Source organism: Nicotiana tabacum, chromosome 8 (assembly GCF_000715075.1).
Source record: "Nicotiana tabacum cultivar K326 chromosome 8, ASM71507v2, whole genome shotgun sequence".
In the NCBI taxonomy this organism is placed as follows: Eukaryota; Viridiplantae; Streptophyta; class Magnoliopsida; order Solanales; family Solanaceae; genus Nicotiana; species Nicotiana tabacum.
In genome coordinates this window covers 145,263,355-145,286,520 of record NC_134087.1, presented here as the reverse complement: position 1 = coordinate 145,286,520, position 23,166 = coordinate 145,263,355, and positions in this window count along the sequence as shown.

Sequence of the window (23,166 nt, the reverse complement as noted above, 5' to 3'; positions counted from 1 at the left end):
CTTCTCTTTCTAATCGATTGTAAGTGATTTCTAACTAGTTTTCTTCAATCTTTAACATCTTTTCATATGATTTCAACTCAAAATCAATGATTTTCATAAGGGAAATTGGGTGTTTTGGGTAGAACCTAGGGTTTTCAAAAAATTGGGGATTTGGACCTTGATTTGAGGTCCGATTTAAAAAAAATTATATATTTGGGTTTGTGGAGGAATGGGTAATCGGGTTTTAGTTCTTCGGGTTTTGACCATGTGGGTCCGGGGGCGATTTTTGACTTTTTGGATAAAACTTTGGAAAACTTATTTTTATGCATTAGAATTGATTCATTTAGCATTTATTGACGTAATTAAGTAACTTGTGGCTAGATACGAGCGAATTCGTGGTGGAATCAAGAGGTAAAGCGATAATTGAGACTTGAATTGTGTTCGTGGCATCGAGGTAAGTGTTTGGTCTAACCTTAGCTCGAGGGATTAAGAGTCATGTCTTATTTACTACATGTTAATTGTGGAGTACGACGTATATGCATGGTGACGAGTATCTATACGTCGGTGTTAAGCATGCCTGTGAGTCTTGTATTATAATTGTTATGACTCCGTTGTGGTTTATTGCACTTCACATATTATTATCATTATTGTTCCCTTGACGGGATGTTATTGTCATAATATTGTTCCCTTGCCGGGATGTTTGTTTTGATATTATTGTTTCCTTGCGGGGATGTTGTTGAAATATTATTGTTCCCTTGCCGGGATTCTTTTGTGATTGTTATTGATTTGTAACTGGGATCGGGTGGCACGCCGCCACGAAAATATATAAAATGGGAGCGGGTTGCACGCCTGCAACAAGATATATGAAATGGGAGTGGGTTGCACGACTGCAACGAGATATATGAAATGGGAGCGGGTTGCACGCCTGCAACGAGATATATGAAATGGGATCGGGTTGCACGCCTGCAACGAGATATATGAAATGGGAGTGAGTTGCACGCCTGCAACGAGATATATGAAATGGGATCGAGTTGCACGCCTGCAACAAGATGTGAAATGAAAGTGAATTCTGCATTTGTTTTCCTTATCCTTGTTAGTAATTGGATTTTGGTTTCCTTATATTCCTCTTGATATTCTGTTGTTATCTGTTATTCCCCGAAGCATATTTTCCCCCTCCCATCTTTAAGTGTAATTATCTGCTTTTATTTTTCTGATGTATATGATTTAACTGCACAAGTTTATTTGGTAGTCTGGTCCTAGCCTCGTCACTACTTCACCGAGGTTAGGCTAGGCACTTACCAACACATGAGGTCGGTTGTGCTGATACTACACTCTGGACTGTGTGCAGATACTGGTACCAGAGCTTTTGGACCGTAGTGAGGTTACTGCCTTCAGTCCAACATGCGACCCGAGGTAGTCCTGCAGGCGTCCGTGGGCCTTGGCGTCACCTTCTATCTTTCCTTTATCCTACTTCCTTTACTTATTTCAGAAACAATGTATCTTTTATCTTTCAGACTTTGTATGTAGTATTCTTAGACCGTCTGTGAACTTGTGATACCAAATTTTGGGTAGAGTTGTATTTAGACTTCCGCAGTTTGTATTAAGACAAATTATCAAATTTTGTCTTCCGCCTAATTATTTTTGCTATTTGTATGATATCTACTCATCACTGATAACGGTTTAAAACTGGAAAAGGTTAAGTAATTAGAATAATTTGGCTTGCCTATCTTTCACCAGTAGGTGCCATCACGACTCTCGAGGGTGGGAAATCCGGGTCGTGACAAAGTTAGTATCACATTAACCTGGAACATGAAATTTGGTTCTCTGCTCTAGTTTGTTAATCATCAAAATATAACTCAGCTCAACAAATTCTCCCCTTTTGATGATGCCAAACCCATGTGCAAATAAGTCAACAACTTGCCATTTTTTCATCAGTCTTTAGCATAAGAACCAGTTTTATGTACAACTCGACTTCAATTTGTTCTTGTTTGCACAAGTGTAAGGGACTCGCCTTTCATTCATCGCAGACCTGTAGATGGCTAGTCATAATTCAATATCAAGACGTGCAAACAGACAACCACAATATCCTCCTTTGTTAGTCCAAGTGTGTAACGATCTGACCAATTATTTTGTGTATTTGAGCCCTGTTTTCCCATTTGATGCTTTTCGTATATTTGGTTATTATTTTGTGACTTGGGGGGATGGTTGGTTTTGTCCCATGAAGGTTTCGGAGTGCATTGGAACACTTAGTTTCATTTTTGGAAGCTTAAGTTATAAAAGTTGATCAAGAATTGACTTTTATGTAAACGATTTCGGATTTGTGTTTTGATGGTTCCAATTTTTTATGGTTATATTGGAATTAGGCATATGTACGAATTTGGATTTGGAGGTTTCTAGGATGATTTGGCTCTTTTTGTCGAAAGTTGGATATTGGAAGGTTAAGAAATTTCATAAGTTTGACTATGAGTTGACTTTAAGGCTATCGTGTCGGAATATGGAATGGGTCTGTTTTGTCATTCGAAACTTGTGTACAAAGATTGATCTCATTCCGAGTTGATTTGGTAGGATTCAGATGCTTGGTTGTGAATATTGGTGTTATTGAATTTGAAGGCTTGCAAAATGCATTTTGGTGTTCGATTCGTGGTTTTGGATGTTATTTTGTTGTTTTGGGATTGTGGGAGAGTTCATATGAGGTTTATATACTTGTGTGGATATTTATGTGGGCTCAAGTAGCTCGGGTGAGTTTCGAATTGGTTTCAAATTAGTTTGGAGAAGGTTTGGATTTTGTTGGTGCTACAAACCTCGCGATCGCAATTTCGATGGCCTGCTCGCATATGTGATGCTTCACATTTGCGGAGTGTGGATCATATTTTGATGTTAGGAAGTGAAGGAGAGCTTCGCATTTGCAAAGCTAGTGTCACAAATGCGACATCTACAATTGCGAAGGCGAGTCTGTATTTGTGAGCTTCCTGATCGCAATAGTAATATCTATAGTGGAGGGAATTTTGTATTTGCCAGCAATTTCTCGCATTTGTGAGGCTTGAAATTGCAAATCCGCGGTCACAGTTGCGATTTCCACATCTTATTATTTAGAAGGGATTTCAGGATTACACCCATTTTCTCAAATTTTGAACCCTAGGCTTGGAGAAGGATGATTTTTGAAGAGGATTTTCACACAAGGCAAGAGGGTAAGTGATTTTTACTTGATTGTGATATTATATCTTGATTTCCCGTGATTTTTTAGCCTAAATCATAGAATTTGGAAGAGAATTTTGGGAGTTTTTTTGTCTATATATTGAAAAATATAAATTGGAGATTTGAGAGTCGATTTGGGCTCGATTTTGGAATCTAATCACGTATGTGGACTCGTGGGGTTATGTGTAGTCAGGATATACGCCTTGACTCGAGTTTTAACCGTGTGCGCCCGAGATTAACTTTTGTTCACTTTCTGGGAATTATGTAAAGATTGAGATTTTATTGTTTATAATTAGTTTGTTTAGCATTGTTTGATATTGAGTTGTTTTTGGCTAGATTTGACCTGGACAGAGGTGATTTTTAAAGGAAAATCTATTTTAGAGAATTGATTTGGGCTTATTAAGGTAAGTATCTTGCCTAACCTTGTGTGAGAGAATACCCCTTAGGATTTGACCTTTTGCCTAATTGGGTTATATGTGAAGTAACATGTACACGAGATGATGAGTGTGTACATGGGTAATATGTGTGGTTTATGATCGAATTTGACCTTAGCCTTCTAATATGTCTTATTTTGATGATATTCTTTATATGAAACACACTTAATCATCTAGCGAATATATGAAATTGATTGCTACAACTGGTTTAGTCGTGGTCATGCTTTATATGTTGAGCACTCATCCGCATTTTATTATTATCATGTCTTTGTTCCCTTGTTGATAAATTATGAGCCTATGTCTTTTGATGATAATTTGGCATATTGTATTGATGTTTATGGCACCTATGCACATGTTGGGGCGAATATTGTTATTGATGAAATATGGAACACAAGGGTAAATATTATTATTGCGTCGGGGCATGGAGCATAAGGGTAAATATTATTATTGTATCGAGGTATGAATCATAAGGGTGGATATTTATATTGTATCGGGGTATGAAGCATACGGGTGGATATTGTTATTGTGATGAAATATGGGGTACAAGGGTTACATTCTTGATCATGCACATGTATTTTTTAAACCTGGTCTTGTATTTCAACAAGTTTTTTCTAAGTAATATTTGACATGGTATCATATGCCTCTGCGTTTTTACTTGATGATTGGTTGTCGAAAATGGATTTTCTTATGTTGAGTTATTATCACATGCTTTAACGAGATTGATGATATTGTAATTTGTCATACATTCTTGTTGTCAGTTGTTGGTATATTTAACATGTTCTTTGATTAGTGAGTATCACATAATGTGAACATCATCACTACTTCACCGAGTTTAGTCTTGATACTTACTGGATACCGATCATAGTGTACTCATACTGTCATGACCCCAGTTCGCCCTCCGTGAACTATCATGATGGCACCTAGTCTCTATGACTAGGTAAGCCTAACAAATACGGAAAAAAGGAAAAAATTACGGAAAGAAAGTAATAAAAGCTGAGATAACAAAATTTAACAATGTTTAAGATGCAACCTGGCATATAACAATACAATATTCTCAACCTAACACTCCCAAAATCCGGAAACCCATGAACCACAAGCTAAGAGTTTACATAAAAAGCTCTAACTCTAGAAATATTTATCAACAAAGGAAAATATAGAAGGGCTATACTAGTACTGAGAATAGAAAGGGGCTCTTCGGTCTGCGGACGTGGCAGATATACCTCGAAGTCTCAATGAAAGCGCCTCGCCTCAAGGGTAATAGGACTGAGTCGAAGTACCTGGATCTGCACATGAAAAACATGCGCAGAAAGGGCATGAGTACACCACATCGGTACTCAATAAGTGCCAAGCCTAACCTTGGTCGGGTAGTGACGAGGAAAGTCAGGGCCCTACTGAGATTAAATGAAATATAAGGTATAACAATATAGAACAAGACAATATAATTAAGTGCAACAATAAGAAATGACATAGAATAGGAAGGACAACAACAACTATAACATAGGCAAAATGATCACGGAAAGGAGTACAGCTCAACAGTGAGATAACAACCGGGAATCTCCCAGGATACCGTCCTGTAGTCCCAATATACATATCCAGTGGATCTCCTGGGATACCATCCCGTAGTCCAACTCATAGTATACGGGGATCTACCGGAATCCCGATCCGTAGTCCCAAATGTAAATACCCAGTACTGGAGAAATCTACCGGGTGCAGTCCCGTAGTTCCAATATAAAAGTGTAGGGGGATCTCCCGGAATATCGATCCATAGTCCCAAAGTAAACATGCATGTGATCTCTCGAGATACCGTCCCGTAGTCCCGGAGTAAACACACAAGAACAATAAGAAGAATACACAGTTCAATTCAAATTCCATACCAAGGTAAAACAGGTATTTCTAGCCTAGCATGCTGCACATAATCCAAATAAGGCAGTTTGAGCAAGTAAAGCAATTAAGTCAATTAGACATGCTTCCCTAAGCTAACAGTATGCTTAAATTGCAAGTAGTATAAACAGGAAAAGAAACACAATTATAATTACTTAATGAAAACCGAATTTTTCAACAATTAGCACAAGTACGCACATATCACCTCACGTACAAGGCATTTCAATTATCAATAATACCAAATCCTAAGGGGAGTTTCCCCCACACAAGGTTAGGCAAGCCACTTACCTCGAACCGACTCAAAATCAACCCGAAACCACGTTCTTGCCACGAGTACTCGACTCCAAATGACCCAAATCTATTCAAATCAATTGCATAATGTAAATAACACTTCAAGTAACTGATTCCACTAATTAATTCTAAGCTAATACGCGAAATTAGGAAAAATGACCAAAACGCCCTCCGGGCCCACGTCTTGGAATTAGGTAAAATTAACATTTTCAGAATTCTTGTACTCTCACGAGTCTAACCATACCAAAATTATGCAAATCCAATGTCAAATCCCCAATCAAAACTCGAAATTTAGGTCTAAGAACTTTTCCCCAATTTTCCACCATAAATTCGAAATTAAAAGATGGATTTAAGTGTAGATTCATGGAAATTAGTCTAAACCGAGTAAGAATTACATACCCAAATAGCCCAGGTGAAAATCTCTTCAAGAATTGCAATTTCCCGAGCTCCCAAGTCCAAAATATGAATTATGGCTTAAACCTCCCCTAGCCCCAGCTCCTCTTCGCGAACGCGAAGAAGGAAAACAGAATTGTGCTGCTGCAATTTTTCTGCAAATTTTCTAAGTCCAAAAATGATCCGTTGAGCATCTGAAACACACTCGAGGCCCCCGGGACCTCAACCAAACATGCCAACCAATCCTAAAACATCATTCAAACTTGTTCCAATCTTTGGAACACTCAAAACAACATCAAAACACCAATTTAACATCAGATTCAAGCCTAAGAACTCCAAAAACTCTCATATTAAGCTTTCGATCAATAAGTCTATCAAATCTCGTCCGAATGACCTAAAATTTTGCAAGCACGTCACATTCAACACTACAGAACTACTTCAACTTCCGGAATTCCATTCCGACCCCGATATCAAAATCTCACTATCGAACCGGAAACTTCAAAAATTCAACTTTCGGCATTTCAAGCCTAAATAAGCTACGGACCTCCAAAACACAATCCGAACACGCTCCTAAGCCCAAAATTACCCAAAGGAGCTAACTGAACTGACGATATTCCATTCCGAGGCCGTCTTTACACTGCTCCAACTACGGTCCAAATTCTAAAGCTTAAGCTCTCATTTAGGGAGTAAGTGTCCCAAAACACTACAAAACTCAAAACCAAACATCCCGGCGAATCAAAATAGCAGAAACAAATACGGGGAAAGTAGTTAATAGGGGATCGAGGCGTTAATTCTTAAAACGAACGGCCAGGTCGTTACATCCTCCTATACTTAAACATTCGTTTATCCTCGAACGAGCATAGAGACATACCTGAAGTAATGAAAAGATGAGGGTAACGACTGTGCATATCCTGCTCGATCTCCCAGGTCGCCTCCTTGACCGGATGACCTCGCCACTGAACCTTTACTGATGCAATGTTCTTTGACCTCAGCTTTCGAACCTGCTTTTCCATTATCGCCACTGGCTCCTCAACATAAGATAGATCCTTGTCCAACTAGATTGAACTGAAATCCAACACGTGCGACGGATCCCCGTGATACCTTCGGAGCATTGAAACATGAAATACCCGATGAATTCCTGCCAAGCTGGGAGGTAAGGCAAGCTCATAAGCAACCTCCCCAACTCGCCACAATATCTCCAAAGGGCCAATAAACCTCGGACTCAACTTCCCTTTCTTCCCACATCTCATAACACCCTTCATAGGCGAAACCCGAAGTAGAACCCGCTCTCCAACCATATAGGAAACATCACGAACCTTCTGATCCGCGTAACTCTTCTGTCTGGACTAGGCTGTACGTAGTCTATCTTGAATCACCTTAATCTTCTCCAAAGCATCTTGAACCAAGTCTATGACCAATAATCTAGCCTCACTCGGCTCAAACCAACCCACTGGGGATCTACATCACCTACCATATAAAGCCTCATACGGTGCCATCTGAATGTTGGACTAATAGTTGTTGTTGTAGGCAAACTTTGCCAATGGCAAGAACTGATCCAAGACTCTCCAAACTCAATCACATACGCACGGAGCATATCCTCAAGAATCTGAATAGTGTGCTCGGACTGTCAGTCTGTCTGAGGGTGAAATGCTGTACTCAACTCCACCCGAGTACCCAACTCATGTTGTATGACCCTCCAGAACCGTGATGTGAACTGAGTACCTCTATCTGAAATGATGGAAACTGGAATACCATGCAGACGAACAATCTCCCGGATATAAATCTCCGCCAGATGCTTTGAAGAATAGTTAGTACACATAGGAATGAAGTGCGCGGACTTGGTCAGCCCATCCACAATCACCCAAATGGCATCGAACTTCCTTAAAGTTCATGAAAGTCCAACTACAAAGTCCATGGTGATCTGCTCCCACTTCCACTCCAAAATCTCTATCTGCTGAAGCAACCCACCCGGTCTCTGGTGCTCATGCTTCACCTGTTGACAATTGAGGCACCGAGCTACAAACCCAACTATATCTTTCTTCATCCACCTCCACCAATAGTGCTGCCTCAAATCCTGGTACATCTTTGCGGCACTCAGATGAATGGAATACTGCAAACTATGGGCCTCTTCTAGAATCAACTCCCAAAGCCCATCAACATTGGGTACACAAATCCGACCCTGCATCCTTAATACCCCATCATCACCAATAGTCACATCTCTGGCATCACCGTGCTAAACCTTGTCCTTGGGACAAGCAAATGAGGGTCATCAAACTAACGCTTCCTAATACGATCAAATAATGAAGACCGAGAAACCATGCAAGCTAGAACCTGATTTGGCTCCGAAAGATCCAATCTCATAAACTGGCTGGATGAGGCCTGAACATCCATCACCATGGGCCTCTCTGCTACTGGTAAATAAGCCAAACTCCCCAAACTCTCTGCCCGATGACTCAAAGCATCAGCCACCACATTGGCCTTGCCCGGGTGATACAAAATAGTGATATCATAGTCCTTCAGCAGCTCTAACCACCTCCTCTGGTGCAAATTAAGATCCTTCTGCTTGAATAGATGCTGCAAACTCCGGTGATTAGCTTAAATCTCACAAGGCACACCATACAAATAATGACGCTAGATCTTCAAGGCGTAAACAATAGCAGCTAGATCAAGATCATGGACAGGATAATTCTTCTCATGTACCTTCAACTATCTGGACGCGTAGACAATCACCCTACCGTCCTGTATCAATACTGCTCCAAGGCCAATCCTCGAGGCATCACAATAGACAGTATAAGACCCCGAACCTGTAGGTAATATTAAAACTGGGGCCGTAGTCAAAGCTATCTTGAGCTTCTGAAAGCTTGCCTCACACTCTTTCGTCCACTGGAACGGATACCCTTCTGGGTCAGCCTGGTCATAAGGGCTGCAATCGATGAAAACCCCTTAATAAAACGGCGGTAATAACTCGCTAGCCAAGAAAACTACAGATCTCTATAGCTGAGGATGGTCTAGGCCAACTCTGCACTACTTTCACTTTCTTTGGATCCACCTGAATACCCTCACTCGATACCACATGACCCAAGAATGCCACGGAATCCAACCAAAACTCACATTTCGAGAACTTAGCATATAACTTCTTCTCCCTCAAAGTTTGGAGCACTGTTCTCAGGTGCTGCTCATGATCTTCCCGACTCTGGGAATACACCAGAATATCATCAATAAAGACAATGATGAATGAGTCAAGATATGTCCGGAACACACTGTGCATCAAATGCATAAAGGTTGCTGGGGCATTGGCCAGCCCAAATGATATAACAAGTAACTCGTAATGACCATACCAAGTCTTGAAAGCAGTCTTTGGGATATATGGCTCCCGAATCTTCAACTGATGGTAACCTAAGTGCAAGTCAATCTTATAAAACACTCGTGTGCCTTGAAACTGGTCAAACAGATCATCAATACAAGGCAAATGATAACGGTTCTTCACTGTAACTTTGTTCAACTAGAAATAATCAATACACATACGCATAAAACCATCCTTTTTCTTCACAAACAAGACAGGGGCACCCCAAGATGATACACTAGGCCGAATAAAACCCTTATCAAGCAATTCATGTAACTGATCCTTCAACTCTTTCAACTCAGGAGGGGCCATACGATATGTAGGAATAGAAATGGGCTGAGTGCCCAACAATTGATCAATGCCAAAATCAATATCTCTATCAGGCGGCATACCCGGAAGGTCAGCTAGAAACACATCAAAAAAATCCCGTACTACTGGGACTGAATCAACTAAAGGGGTATCAATACTGACATCTCTCACATAAGCTAGATACGCGTTATATCCCTTCTCAACCATTTACTGAGCCTTAAGGAAAGAAATAACTCTACTAGGAGTGTGATCTAAAGCACCCCTCCACTCAACACGCGATATACCTGGCATAACCAGGGTCACAGTTTTGGCATGACAATCAAGAATAGCATAATGGGGTGATAACTAGTCCATGCCCAAGATAATATCAAAATCTACCATGCTGAGCAACAATAAATCAGCTCTGGTCTCAAAACCACTAAGAGAAACCAAACACTACCGATAAACTTGGTCTACAATAAGAGAATCTCCACAGAAGTAGAAACATAAATAGGGCAACTCAAATAATCCCGAGGTACACCCAAATGCAGAGAAAAATAAGAAGTCACATAAGAATAAGTGGAGCCTGGATCAAATAGAACCGATGCATCTCTGTGACAAACCAGGACAATACCTGTGATGAAAGAAGGAGGCAACAACCTCGGTACGGGCAGGAAAGGGATAGTATCTGGCCTGGCCTCCCCCTATAGGGCAACCTCTACCTCCCCGACCTACACCTCTAGCTGGCTGGGCAAGTGGGGTAGCAACTGGAGCTGTAACCATAGCCTGAGAACTCTGCGGGGGCACGCTGTGGCTAAAAAGTCTGTGGAGGGGCACCCCTCCTAAGTTTAGGGCAATCCCTCACCATATGGTATGTGTCACCACATTCAAAACAAGCTCTAGGAGGACGTGGCGACTGTGACTGGCTCGAGCCAGGTCTGCTGGACTGACCATTGAAAGCACCCCGCTCAGGAGGCGCACTAGATATTGGAGGTGCATAATAAGGCTCCTAAGGCCTAGGAGGAGCTGGAATACCACTGGTTGCTAGAAGAGCTGAATGAACGGGGCGACTCATATAACCCCTACCATGATGACCTGTAGCTGGGGCACGTGCACCAGAATAATGTCCCGACTCTCAAGACCACTTGGCCTCCCTCTCCTCTCTATCCCTAGCATGCATACCCTCAATCCTCCTAGCAATGCTCACCACCTGCTGATAATAAATATCCATCTCCAACTCACGAAACATGCTAGACCTGATGCTAGAAATAAGCCCCTCAATAAACCGGCGAACCCTCTCGCGAACAGTAGAAACCAAGGTTAGGGCATGTCTAGCCAAGCTAGTGTAATGGACAACATACTCCGAGAGAGTCATAGTACCCTAACGCAAATGCTTAAACTCTGCACGCCATGCGTCCCTAAGGCTTTGAGGAACATACTCTCTCAGGAACATATCTGAAAAATGAGTCCAAGTCAGGGAAGCAGCCTCATCCGGACTGTCTAACTCATAGGTGCGCCACCACTCATAGGTGGCTCCTCGAAGCTGGAAGGTAGTGAAGGAAACCCCGCTCGATCCTGATATACCCATGGTACGAAGAGTATGGTAGCACTCATCTAGAAATCCCAAAGCATTGTCCGATGCTAGACCACTGAATACAAGAGGCTTGTACTTCTTGAACCTCTTAAGCCTCAACTACTCATCCTCGAAAACCGCTACCCTGTCCTCGGGTTGATCTGGGACTGCAGGCTGTACAAGAATAATCTCTGGGACCTGCTTAACATGCACTCGCTGCTCAGGAGTGCGAGTGGCGGGGTTTGTGCTCCTCCCCCGGCCTGAGATGTAGCTACAGCAAGGGGAAACAACCCTGCCTGAGCCAAAATGGTGTACATGCTCATGAACTTTGCTAGAGTCTCCTGAAGCGCTGGAGTAGTAGTAGAAATAGGCGTATCAGGTGCATGGGCTCCGGTTAGAACTGCTGGTGGCTCCTCGGTGGTAGCTCGCGCGGGTGCTCTGACTGCACCGCGTGCACGTCCTTGGCCTCTACCCCAGCCCCAGCCTCTGACGGCTGCAATAAGGGGCACAGGTGCCTGATCATCTCGGGTAGCACGTGTCCTCACCATCTGTGAGAGAATAGAAGACAGAAGTTTAGAGTAGTGATATCAAAATCTCGCACGACAAGGAATTCAAATGAAGTGGAATTTTCCTAACAGTTACATAGCCTCTCGCAGATAAGTACAGACGTCTTCGTACCGTTCCGCGAGACTCTTATAAACCGGCTTGTGATTCATGACTCCTATGAACCTAGAGCTTTGATACCAACTTGTCACGAACCCAGTTTGCCCTCCGTGAACTATCGTGACAGCACCTAGTCTCTACGACTAGGTAAGCCTAACAAATGCGAAAAAAAAGAAAAATTTGCGGAAAGAAAGTAATAAAAGTCGAGATAATGAAATTTAACAATGTTTAAAATGCCACCTGGCATATAACAATACAATATTCTCAACCTAACACTCCCAAAATCTGAAACCCCATGAGCCAAAATCTAAGAGTTTACATAAAAAGCTCTAACTCCAGAAATATTTATTAACAAGGAAAATACAGAAGGGCTACACTAGTACTGAGAATAGAAAGGGACTCTTCGGTCTGCGGATGCGGCAGATATACCTTGAAGTCTCTATGAAAGCACCTCACCTCTAGGGTGATAGGGTTGAGTCAAAGTACCTGGATCTGCACATGTAAAACATGCACAGAAAGGGCACAAGTACACCACAACGGTACTCAGTAAGTTCCAAGCCTAACCTCGGTCGGGTAGAGACGAGAAAAGTCAGGGCCCTACTGAGATTAAATGAAATATAAGGTATACCAGTATAGAACAAGATAGTATAATTAAGTGCAACAGTAAGAAATGACATAGAATAGGAAGGACAACAACAACTATAACAGAGGCAAAATGATCACGGAAAGGAGTACAACTCAACACAGAGATAACAACTGGGGATATCCAAGGATACCGTCTTTTAGTCCCAATATACATATCTTGTAGATCTCCCGGAATACCGTCCCGTAGTTCAACTCATAGTATGCGGGGATCTACCAAAATTCTGATCCGTAGTCCCAAATGTAAATACCCAGCACTAGGGAAATCTACCGGGCACAGTCCCGTAGTTCCAATATAAAAGTGCAGAGGGATCTCACGGAATACCGATCCATAGTCCCAAAGTAAACTTGCAGGGGATCTCCCAGGATACTGTCCCGTAGTCCCAAAGTAAACACAGAGCAACAACAAGAAGAATACACAGTTCAGTTCAAATTCCATACCAAGGTAAAACAGGTATTTCTAGCCTAGCATACTGCACATAATCCAAATAAGGCAGTTTGAGCAAGTAAAGTAATTAAGTCAATTAGACATGCTTCCCTATGCTAACAATAGTCTTAAATTACAAGTAGTATAAACAAGAAACGAAACACAATTATAATTACTTAATGAAAACTGGATTTTTCAATAATTAGCACAAGTACGCACTCGTCACCTCACATACAAGGTATTTCAATTATCAATAATACGAAATCCTAAAGGGAGTTTCCCCCACACAAAGTAAGGCAAGCCACATACCTCGAATCAGCTCAAAATCAACCCGAAACTATATTCTTGCCACGAGTACTCGACTCCAAATGGCCTATATCTATTCAAATCAATTGCATAATGTAAATAACACTTCAAGTAACTGATTCCACTAATTAATTCTAAGCTAATACGCGAAATTAGGAAAAATGACCAAAATGCCCACCGGGCCCATATCTCGGAATTGGGTAAAATTTACATTTTCATAATCCTCATACTCTCATGAGTCTAACCATATCAAAATTATGCAAATCCACTGTCAAATACCCAATCAAAACTTGGAAATTTAGGTCTAAGAACTTTTCCCCAATTTTCCACCATAAATTTGAAGGATGGATTTAAGTGTAGATTCATGGAAATTAGTCTAAACCGAGTAGGAATTACTTACCCAAATCGCCCAGGTGAAAATCTCTTCAAAAATCACAATTTCCCGAGCTCCCAAGTCCAAAAATATGAATTATGACTTAAACCCTCGATTTTGGGTCTTTAAAATCTGCCCAGGTATTTCCTTCTTTGCGAATGCGGAAGGACCCTCGCGTTCATCAAGTAAAACTCCGCTTGGGTCCAGCTTTCCTTCATCGCAAATGCGATGCCTATGTCGTGAACGCGATCACCAATTTCCTCCTTCTACACGAACACGGGACCATTATCGCGAACGCGTAGGTATAAGACCTCCTAGCTTCGCGAACGTGGGAACACCTTTGCGAATGTGAAGCATTACACCTCCCCCAGCCCCAGGTCCTATTCACGAACGCGATACCCCACTCGCGAATGCGAAGAAGGAAACTAGAACTGAGCTGCTGCAATTTTTCTGCAATTTTTCTAAGTCCAAAAATGACCCGTTGAGCATCCGAAACACACCCGAGGGCCCCGGGACCTCAACCAAACATGCCAACCAATCCTAAAACATCATTCAAACTAGTTCTAATCTTCAGAATACTCAAAACAACATCAAAACACCAATTTAACATCGGGTTCAAGCCTAAGAACTCCAAAAACTCTCAAATTACGCTTTTGATAAAAAAGTCTATCAAATCTCATCCGAATGACCTGAAATTTTGCAAGCACGTAACATTCAACACTACAGAGCTTCTCCAACTTTTGAAAGTCCATTCCGACCCCGATATCAAAATCTCACTATCGAACCAAAAACTTTAAAAATTCAATTTTCGGCATTTCAAGCCTAAATAAGCTACAGACCTCCAAAACACAATCCGAACACGCTCCTAAGCCCGAAATTATCCAACGGAGCTAACAGAACTGACTAAATTCCATTCAGATGCCGTCGTCACACTGCTCCAACTAGGGTCCAAATTCTAAAGCTTAAGCTCTCATTTAGGGAATAAGTGTCCCAAAACACTTCGAAACTCAAAACCAAACATCCCGGCGAATCAAAATAGCAGAAAAAAACACGGGAAAAGTAGTTAATAGGGGATCGGGATGTTAATTCTTAAAACAACCGATCGGGTCGTTACACATACTATACTTCTGCATATTTTTGTGTAGACCCGGGTCTTAGAAGTAGGGGACTTTGAGAGTGAGTGCATATGTTGTTCGCGAGGATTCAAGGTAGTGCTGCATGACTGCCGTAATCCCTTGGGGTCCCATACTTTATATTGATTACTATTATTTTCACACTCGTACGGTATTGTATGTGAGACTTCTTTATGTATACAGTTTAGAGTCACAACTCTCCATTACCTGGTTTTGGGGAGTTGTATTGTGTATTGTCATTTCTGGCTCATGTTATCACTATTTTCGTAGTTTATGTTAATTTAGCCTTATTATATCATATTTGGATGAATAAAAGTTGTTAATGAGAATTGGCTTACATAGTCTTGAAGGCTAGGTGCCATCACGACCCCTTAGTGGGATTTGGATCTTGATAAGTTGCTATCAAAACCCTAGGTTCATAGGTTTTACGAGTCATGATCAAGTATAGTAGAGTCTTTCAGATCGGTATGGAGACGTTTGCACTTATCTTCGAGAGGCTATCGAACTATTTGGAAAACTTCACTTTCTTGCATTCTTTATCATGCAAATTTTTTATTCCCGAAGCTTGAACCTTTAATCTTTTATTATCTCATAGATGGTGAGGACACAGTCTTTGGGTTCAGCTGAGCAGACATCTACACCCCTTGTTAGAGCCGCGAGAGGATGGGGCCGAGATAAAGGCCAAGGCGGGGTACACACCGCAGCCAGAGCCCCTGCTAGAGTAGCATTTATGGAGCCACAAGTAGCTCCAATTGAGGAGCAGGAACCTAAACATATTAAGCATACATTTGAGGGGCCTATAGCGATACCAAGACTTCAGGAGGATCCTATCACGCCCCAACTTTGGGGAGCACAACCGACGCTCAACTGAGATAACCCGACTGTGCAAGCCTACTTGATGCCTTCTACCCAACCTTGCCCATTAACAATATAAGAATCAGTACAAGTGATAGACAAGAGAAGAGTAAAGTGTTCCATATTCTTTTTCCATTACTCAAAGAGATTCACTTATGATTACCTAAATATTACAAGTTTATAGATATGATGAAAACATGTATGCCAAAATATCAATACTTCTAATTCAATTCCCAACATCAAAGACCACCCACACTATGTCTATTGAGCCTCTAAGTACAATCGAAGAGTAGTATGGAAGTGACGGCGACAAGGCCCCGGCTATACCTCAAAACACAAAGTAGAACATCAAGTGACATTGGACCCGGAGTAGAGTAGGGCTCACCAAAACCTGCTGAATAGAGAGTGACTACTAACGAGGACCAAAGATGCCCTCTAATGAACCACCTACATTCATTAAAGATGCAACGCCCCCAACAAAAGGGACGTTAGTACATGTGAAATAGTACTAGTATGTAAAGCTAAATGTCCTTTTTCGAAATAGAACGCCAATATCAGAAGGGGAAATACCATGGCAGCAACAAGTAACAATCAATGATATCCAAATGCCAAGTTAAAATATAATAATTTTCAAAACACGAAAATAATATATATTTTTGGTTGGGAGATCATTATCACCGATATACCACCATGTTTTTTTATCACGGAGCCCAATCACGCCCGATTGGCTAGGCCATCTCCCAACGGACAATGTGGTTTGACATGTGATGCGAAAAAAGTGTTACCAAGGGTAGTACCACCATGTACACAACATGGCATCCGATTCCACCTGATCGGCTAGGCCACCTTCCCACATATGCCGTGTGGGTTGACTTTCCAATTCACAGCTAATATCAATCTCATCCCAAAAACATTTTTTCTTTGTTTTTGCACACAAAGGTAACCAAAATACAAGTGTATTCACCTCATCATCTTTCACATTGTATAAATCTTAATTAGTATTTTCAACCACTCACAATAACAATATTTCCTCGGCTCTTTTAGCTATTCACAAGATTCTTTATTCATGGCACGGTGGCCGTATTTCATATTTCACACATTCTTTTCTTTATTTTCAAGGATCACCATCAAACATCAACATATAGAATATTCTGAAAAATAGAACTTTAAGTTCATTAGTAGTGAAGGATTTAAACACATTAGATCCTTTTTCCAAGTATAGAGCACAATGACTTGTAATCACAATACAAGTTAAAAATTTACAAGCGACTAATACACTGTACTTTTTTAAATACTTCTTCATAAAGGGGAAATACACAATATCAACTCTTGAGTACATTAGAACTAAAATCACATTGGAAATATTTATGAAGGAGAACATGGTGATTTACGATATAAACACGACTTCAAATCAAAAGCACTAGCTACAAAAACCATGGCCACGTTTTATATCTCACTTTAGTTCATTCACTTTCAATCATATTTATAGGTCATCAACAGTAAGAGCATTTGGGATCAAGGCCATAAGCATGAATATGAACAATAGCTCTTAGGCGCATTGAGTTTTCTTTCACAAATGGTCGTAACAACTTGCAATTAAAAACATGATTGAAATCATAATATTCCGACACATTGGTCACATTTCAATACGTTCCCGAAGGAGAGCACAATACAATAGGAGCTTTTGGTACACATTTCTAGTACATATCTTCCAGTACAAGTTATCCGGAATAGGCAAATATATAACATTTGCACAGGATAACTCGGAACATGGGACTTAGGAACTTGGGCCAACCATACTTGAAACTTATGGGGATATCATGGAATTCGATTCCAAGAGAGAAGTTTAGCCAACATGCCTTGTTTGAGCTTTCCTTAAGTTACTACAATGTCCCAACACTTATAGCAATATCAATCTATAGGAAGATAGCGAAAATCATACAATAATTAGAGGGATTCTCATGGTGTAACTCTCTTAGGAATTTTGTCAAATACCTATCATGCAAAATAGACTACAAGGCTCTACAATGGTGCTCCCTCCCTCCCTCAACCAATTTTAACAAGAAACTACCCAAAATGGTTCATAACCCCACATACTATAATCTATTGTCACATGCATGGCCTATTTCCAACCCTATAATACACTTAAACTCATAACCTCTTACATGAAAGTTTAGGAGTAGGACTTACCCAGATATATTATAATCTTGTAATTGGCTTCCTTGATTCTTGAAGATTGGTTCAAGATTGGATGATTAGAATGTTAGGTTTTTTCCTTCTCTCTCTAAAATGCTCTTCCCTCACTCTAAAATTATCATAAATCCGCTTCAAAATGAACCCCGAAGGCTATTTATCAAAATGGGGTCGAGTTATAAAAATAGGAAAATGGACCCTCCGAACTCAGGTCTGCGGTCGCAAAATGGACCGCATAACAGATATGCAGCCCGCAAAATTGGCTGCGAAAATGATGCCAAAAACTGGGCTAGTCTGGACCAGTCTGCAACAGGTCTGCGATCCGTAGACCACTGATGCGGCCACAAAATGGATCACAGAATCGCCTAATGAAATTCTTCATGACAAATCTGCGACGGAAAATGCATACCACGAAATGGATGTGCGATCGCATAAATGACCGCAAAACATCCTTCAAATTTCTACAAACTTTCTGCCAACTTCAAGATGGATATGCGTCCCACAGAGTGGTTCTGCGGTCGTGAACTTGACCGCAGAACTGCGTTCTTCTACCAAGATTCGTTGAGGGACTCACGTACAACCTTAGAATTGGGATGGCATGGAAGATGGAGACTGCATTTCAGTAGGCTGGGAGATTGCTAAGAAGTTGGAGTGTATCCGCAGGTAGGAGAAGGAGTATAAGGAGGCTACGAGGCCTCATGGTTCTGGAGAATTTAGTGGCTTCTACTCTGAGGTCAAGGCTCTACATGGTAGAGGTCAATTCAGTTGACTAGTTCAGTCCGCACTTTAGGTTTCATGTAGTGCTGTAGCTAGCCATTGATTTCAAAGCACTCGTACCAGACATTCATCCTTAAGTACGGGTTTCCTATAGCAGATGTTCCAAACGCCCGAGGCAGAATCAGTTCCAGTAGCTACGTCCATAGAGGGGTTGTTTTACGTGTGGTTATGCTAGGAAGATTGTGAGAGATTGTCATGGACTTTGGATGGGTATAATTTAGTAGGGTACTCAGGCTATGATCCAATGCTACCCCACCTGCACAACCAGCTAGAGGTGGAGGACATGCGGGTAGAGATCGTCTTAGAGGAGAGGCCAATCTTGTTGTTATGCTTTCCCTAGTAGGACTGAGGCAATCACATCAAATGAAATCATTACAAAAATTGTTCTAGTATGCTATATATATGCTTCTGTTTATTTGATTCTGGTCCTACTTATTTGTATATGTCATCCTACTGTGCTTCGTGTTTGGATATGACTCGTGATTCTTTTGCTACTCCTGTTTATGTGTCTACACCCGTTGGGAATTTTATTATAGTGGGCCGTGTAGCGTTCATTTGTGGTCACTATTGGGGGCTATGCGATGAGGGTTGATCTTTTGTTTCTTAATATGGTCAATTTTGATGTGATTTTGGGTGTGGATTGGTTATCTCCATACCATGATATTCTTGATTGTCACACTAAGGCCATGCCATTTGCTATTCTGCGATTGTCAAGGTTGGAATGGAGAGGTTCTTTGGGTCGTATACTTAGTAGAGTGGTTTCCTTTCTGAAGGCTCAACGGATGGTTGAGAAGGGATGTTTAGAGCACTTAGCCTTTGTTAGAGATGTCAATATTGATACTCCTACAGTGATCCAGTCCCCGTTGTGAGAGAATTTCCAGATGTGTTCCGTGTAGACCTACCGGGCATACTACCTGATGTGGATATTGATTTACCAGGCACTCAACCCATATCTATTACACCGTATTGCATGGTTCTAGCAGAGTTGACGGAATTGAAGGAACAATTGCAAATATTTATTGGATAAAGGTTTCATCAGGATGAGTGTGTCACCTTGGGGAGCACCAGTTCTATTTGTAAGAAGGACGGTTCCATGAGGATGTTCATAGATTACCGAGAATTGAACTAGTCTACCATGAAGAATAAGTATCCACTACCTTTCATTGATGATTTATTTGATTAGCTTCAAGGCATTAAGGTGTTCTCAAAGATTGACTTGAGATCAGGGTACCACCAGTTGAAGATCAAGGCTTTGAACATTCCTAAGATGACTTTTAGGACATGTTATGGGCATTATGTTTTCTTGGTAATGTCTTTTGGTTTGACCAATGTCCTCAAAGCCTTCATGCATTCAATGAATAGTGTGTTCCAGCCTTATTTGGATTCCCTTGTCATCATGTTCATTGATGATATCTTAGTATATTTCCGTAGTAGGGCGGAGCACGAGTAACATTTGAGGATAGTGCTTCAGGTGCCGAGGGAGAAGAAGTTATATGCCAAGTTCTCCGAGTGTGAGTTTTGGTTGGATTTGGTGGTATTCTTAGGCCACTTGGTGCCTAGTTAGGGGATTAAGGTAGATCTAAAGAAGATTGACGCATTTCAGAATTGGCCCAGACCTTCTACAACCACAGAGATCTAGATTTTCCAAGGTTTGGCTAGGTATTATCGCCACTTGTAGAGGGGTTTTCATCCATTTCGGGCCCATTGACTAAGTTGACTCAGAAAATTTCTCTATTCAGATGGTCTAATGAGTGTAAGGAGAACTTTCAGAAGATGGAGACTGCTTTGTCTATAGCTCCAATATTGGTTTCTCCTTCAGGATCGAGATCATATACAATTTATTGTGATGCTTCATGTATTGGTCTTGTGTGCTTGTTGATGCAGGATGGTAGGGTGATTCCCTATGCTTCGCGTTAGTTGAAGCCCCATGAGAAGAACTATCAAGTGCATGATTTGGAGTTAGCAGCTATGGTACACGCGCTTCAGATTTGGAGACATTACTTATATTGTGTGTTTTGCGAGGTGTATATGGATCATTAGAGTCTCCAACATTTGTTTAAATAGAAAGATTTGAATTTGAGGAAGCAAAAGTGGTTGGAGATGTTGAAGGATTATAATATCACTATTCTCTATCATCCAAGGAAGGCCAATATAGTTGTAGATGCCTTGAGTAGAAAGGCCGAGAGCATGTGGAGTTTAGCATTCATTCCAGCTATAGAGAGACCTTTAACTATGGATGTTCAGGAGTTGGCCAAAAGATTGGTGAGATTGGATATTTCATATCCTAGCAAGATCTTTTCTTGTGTTGTATCTCGATCATCCTTGTTTTAGCACATTAAGGCTCGCTAGTATGATAATCCCTATTTTCTTTTCCTTAAGGACACAATGCAACACGATGATGCTAAGGAGATGACTATAAGCAATGATGGTGTATTGCAACTTTAAGGTCGAGTTTATGTCCCTAATGTCGAGGGTTTGAGAGAGTTGATTCTTGAGGAGACTTATAGTTTGTGATATATTCATCCAGGGTGCTACGAAGATGTATCATGACTTGAAGCAACATTATTGGTGGAGAAGGATGAAAAAGGATATTATTGGACATGTTTCTAGGTGTTTTAATTGCCAACATGTCAAGTATGAGAAACAAATCAGGTGGTTTGCTTTAGAAGATTGATATACTGTAGTGGAAGTAGAAGAGCATTACTATAGACAGGTTGTTGCGGACCTTGAGGAAGTTTGATGCCATTTGGGTCATTTTGAATCGGTCGACCAAATCGGCACATTTCATTTCGGTCATGATTTCCTACACTTCATAGCAATTGGCTAGGATCTACATCAAGGAGATTGTTCCCGTGTATGGTGTACCTATTTCTATCATCTCAGATTGTGACACAAAGTTTACTTCGCACTTTTGGAAGGTGGTTCAGAGTGAGTTGGACATGCAGGTTGAGTTGAATACTGCATTTCACTCTCAGACAGACTACCTGTTTGAGCAGGCCATTCAGATCTTGGAGGATATGCTGAGGGCATGTACTATTGATTTTGGAGACCAGTGGGACCAATTTCTAGCTCTAGCGGAGTTTTCTTCAAATAACAATTACCAATCGAGTATCTAGATGGCTCCATATGAGGCCTTATACGGGAGGCAATGTCGTTCTCTGGTCGGTTGGTTTGAGCCCAGGGAGGCTAGGCTATTAGTTACAAACTTGGTTCTTCATGCCTTAGAGAAGGTGAAGTTAATTCAGGAGAGGATTTGCACAACACAATCCAGGCAGAAGAGTTATGCTGATAGGAGAGTCCGTGATGTGATATTCATGGAGGGTGGTAAGGTCTTTCTTCGAGTTCTGCCTATGAAGGGCATGATGAGGTTTGGGAAGAAGGGAAAGTTGAGCCCGAGGTTCATTCGTCCTTTTGAGGTATTGGATGGAGTTGGCGAGGTTACTTGCATGCTTTCCTTGCCTCCTAGTCTTTCTGGAGTTCATCCAGTATTCCATGATTCTGTACTCTGAAGTATCATAAAGATATGTCCCATGTATTGGATTTCAGCATAATGTAGTTTGATAGGAATCTGGCTTATGAGGAGGAGCTAGTGGCTATTTTGGATTGGTAGGTTCGAAAGCTCAGGTCTAAAGATATTATGTCGGTGAAGGTGCAGTGGAGAGGTCAACCAGTCGAGGTCATGACTTAGGAGACCGAGCATGATATGTGGAGCAGATATCCTCATCTTTTTGGCAATTCAGATATTACTCTAAGCTTGTTCAAGGACGAACGTTTATTTAAGAGAGGGAGAATATAACGACCCGACTGATCATTTTGTGTATTTGAGCACTTTTTTTCCTAATGTTTCCGTATGTTTGGTTGTTGTTTTGTGACTTGAGGGAATTGTTGGTTTGTTCCCATGAAGGTTTCGGAGTGTATTGGAACACTTAGTTCTATTTTTACAAGAATAAGTTATAAGAGTTGACCAAGATTTGACTTTTGTGTAAAGGGCCCCCGAATCCGTATTTTTATGGTTCCAACAGATTCATATGGTGATTTTGGGCTTAGGCGTATGTTCGGATTCTGTTTGGAGGTTCCTAGGATTATTTGGCTCTTTTTGCCGAAAGTTACGTTTTGGAACATTTAGAAATTTCATAAGTTTGACATGAAATTGACTTTGAGGCTATCGAATTTGGATTGTTGTTTCAGGAATTGGAATAGGTTTGTTTTGTTTGAAATTTGTGTGCAAAGTTTGGTCTCATTCCAAGTTGGTTTGGTAGGAATCCGACGCTTGGTTGTGAATATTGAAGTCCTTGAATTTGAAGGCTTACATAATGCGTTTTGGTCTTCGATTTGTGGTTTTGGATGTTATTTTGATGTTTTGGGATTGCGAGGTTAGTTTTTATGAGGTTTATATACTTTTTCTGGATGTTTTATATGG